Source organism: Vollenhovia emeryi, unplaced genomic scaffold (genome assembly GCF_000949405.1).
Source record: "Vollenhovia emeryi isolate VEMERY1.0 unplaced genomic scaffold, V.emery_V1.0 DF939156.1, whole genome shotgun sequence".
Classification (NCBI taxonomy): domain Eukaryota; kingdom Metazoa; phylum Arthropoda; class Insecta; order Hymenoptera; family Formicidae; genus Vollenhovia; species Vollenhovia emeryi.
Genome location: NW_011967210.1, coordinates 1,634,757 through 1,638,205, shown reverse-complemented (window position 1 = coordinate 1,638,205; position 3,449 = coordinate 1,634,757).

Genomic DNA, 3,449 nt, shown 5'->3' with positions numbered 1-3,449 from the left:
CTAATATAGAAAATATTATCGAGCTAATTTTCACGTTGGTTAAAACTCTCATTAGTTTCTTTATTGTTATATGAAGTATTTACTAAGTATGTCATACACAGGACATTCGAGTAATCCACATATTGAGCGAGCTAGACGACATCTCATTAAAGATAAATTATTTACCAAGTGTATATGCACAGCATTTTTAATTTATGTGCAAACTCCGTATCTTCGTAAGGTTTATATGTATATCTTGAACATTAAATATTTAAGTGGCCTGAAAACCGTGGCTCACCGATGTTTCCTTTTTTAATCGAACAAGTGATCATTTTTGTAGGCGTTGCTGCCTAATTAGTCCACGCGTATAAAGGCGGCATTTCAAGCAGAAGAAATTCATGACTGATGTTAGTGGACTATCTTAATAATTGCAGCTCGAGCTAATTGTAAGAGCTCGAATTTGCGCCTCCGGTTCTACGAAACGGACGAAACTATACCAGTGAAAGCGGACCAAGCCTATATCCACGCTCTGCCTCCTAAGTCATGCGTTTAAATTACCTTATTATGAGGTAGGGCTGTCATAATTATGAGCACACGGCACACGGAGTACCGAGAGAGGAGTCGCTGCCGCCAACGGCGCGGAAGCGAGGGGGAGGGGAAGGGATCGACGGGATAGCCGAAGAGCCGACTGGGATGGGGGGACCAGACCGGCGAATCGTGGGTGGAGTGATAGAGTAATTAACATCCAGTCAACTCCAGACCGTGCCAATAATTTCCTACCTTCCTCCACCTGACTGACTCGACGTGCTCCGCGCGGCGCGAACGCGGGGAAATATTCCGCATTCCTGGCGTAACGCTCTTCCCGGGGGAAAGTATTCTCCCGGCGACGTTTCCTCGAGGGGCTCGACAAAAGGGAAAAAAGGGGGATCGCGGGGCGAGAAAGAAAAGGAAGATACTTATTGCCTACAGCGCGCCCGGCAGGGGCAGGAGACACTGGCCTCGAGACCGCCGAGTAGACACGCAACTGTAATAATTGCGTATTAACTCCCTGATAGTCCAGCAATTCCCCGAGACGCCGCGTTTTTCCACGGGAAAATCGCGAGTCCCGTTGCGTGGCACGAAATTCAACTATACTTTCGCTCGATTTTTGTTTCAATCCTTATTATAGATTTTTTGCTACTGACAAATACATGTCCAAGTAACAGGTTTTCTACCTCAGCAGCCAATGGCGACAAGAGAAATGTTAAAAACAGTTAATTTTAAGTGATTATATCTCGGAAACTGTACCTTCATCTCTGTACCTCAATCTGTAACTTCATCATTTTTTACCTAACTACCTTAAAAAAATGCGTGCCGCAAGATTTATATCTAGCGATATTCCACAGCTGAAGAAAGTTTGAAAATTAAAATGAATACGCGAGATATACTGTGTAGACGCACGATGTCTCCCTTCTGCGTGTGTTGACAATAATATTCCTTAAGCGCTGTGGGGCATCGAGTTCGTGCGGAAAAATACATATACTTCCGCCATAAAGGAGATATCCACCCTTCTTCCTCGTGCTAAAGTGACAAGAAATGTACAGGATTTGCAGCCATATGGCAAAGTAACGCCTACGTTCCCACGATAAAAATTCTCACCGGAAATAGGTCTTTATGTCTCACAAATCTCTCGCATTCGCGTAACGGATGCACTTACGCGGCTAGGTGAATAAAGCACGCTGCTCCGTAAACGAGTCATGTTTAGACCGGCGCGGAATTGTATAATCATATCTTAAATATATGCAGAAAACGCATTCTCTCGGCGTTCGCTAATTTTACATTAGCATTCGCCGCATAATAAATCCCGTTACGCTTTGTAGCGAAATATACGCGAAATGAATATAATTTCCCTTTTCATCGAACCACGCAACATGGCATCCAATATGCAAAACGTATCCCCAGAGAATTGACATTAATCTAGTGCATTCGTTTCGTTTAAGTAAAAAAAAAGTGACGATTATAATTCAATTTTATGTTGACGACAGGCAGCTCACGCAAAATCAGCTTTTCCAGTTACCTGCAAATTTATCCGAGGCAATCAGCTTTTCGCCGGCGTGTCAATATTTGTCTCATACGAGACAAAAATTAGATTTCGACGTACGGAGTTGCTGTGTACATAGCCTGTGTCGATAGCATATTCATGACGCACGTTAAACGGATTATATCGGGAGCGATCGAGGGAGCCCGCGCGGCGCCGCTCGGTGCATAAGTAGCGTATACCACCCCTGATCGCGTCCAGGCAAAGTTCCGCGGTGGAGATGCACCTACAGCTTCTCCGTAACCCACATAACGTGCTTCCCGGTTTCGCCCGGCGCGGCGCGGCGCCGCGGCGCCGCGGCGGACGGCGAACGGCAACAGATACGACTTGGCGAGGTGCACCGAGAACCGTGGGAGACGCGTAGGTATGTCCGCGCGCGAGTTTATGAGGGCATAACTTAGGACCAAGTATGCAACGGAGGACACAGAATTCCAAAGTTCTCTGGATCTCTGCCCCCCCCCCTTTCTCCCTACTGTTTCCCAGGGCACACTCTTCCTGCTCGCCCGGGCGCGGTGTCTACGACCGGCGGACGTGTTGCATGCACACGTTGCTCGTGGCCACGTGTGCACCAGCGACAACGAAGGCTAATTACGCGGTCGCAATTCGGTCGCGGATGTACGGCGATTCGCTTTGCAGTCGGAACGACGGGTGACCAGCCGAAAATGCTGGAAAATGTTAATGCGGCGTAAACGTGACGCAAGAGCGAATTAAAACGGCGCGAATGACGCGGGGGTTGAAGCGGATATTGCGATCGAGGGACGCGTGTGCGCAGATTATCGCACTCGATCATTTGTCCCGTAGTACTTTTCAATTGCAGTCTTTTATTTCACCCGTGGTCTCGCGACGAAACCTCGAGTGGAAAATTCGCCCCGTCGGCATTTTACTCGGCGCGAACTAATCGACAACGTTTTGAGAGACGACGAGCTTCCCGAGAGATCTAAATGGAGGACTTATCGGCGATATGTAACGCGTGTAGAGCAAAGCTGGGAAGAACGAGTTCTAGGCGGTAGGCCATATATTATAGATATGTCTCCGTTCGCTTTCGAGAATCAACAGCGCGACGGGGAGCGAGGGACAAAATGGATAAGGGTAGACGCGCGGCAAAAGGGAGCAAGGACAACCCCATTCACGACACAAGGGATCCAGTTCCAGTCTACTCACGGCCCGTCCCTTTCGGGCGACAAACAAAAGCTAATGCACTTCTGCCGGATAACTGCTAACACTCCTTGGTGTCATTCTTCTCTCTCTCTCTCTCTCTCTCTCTCGTTTTCTCATCTCCCTGACCGCCATTATGTCGGCTTTCTCTGCTCCTTGCACATTATATTCTTTTTTCCCTTCCTTTTTATTCTGGTCAGCGGTTAACTGGAACAGTAGCAGAGCCAAGAACTTCCTG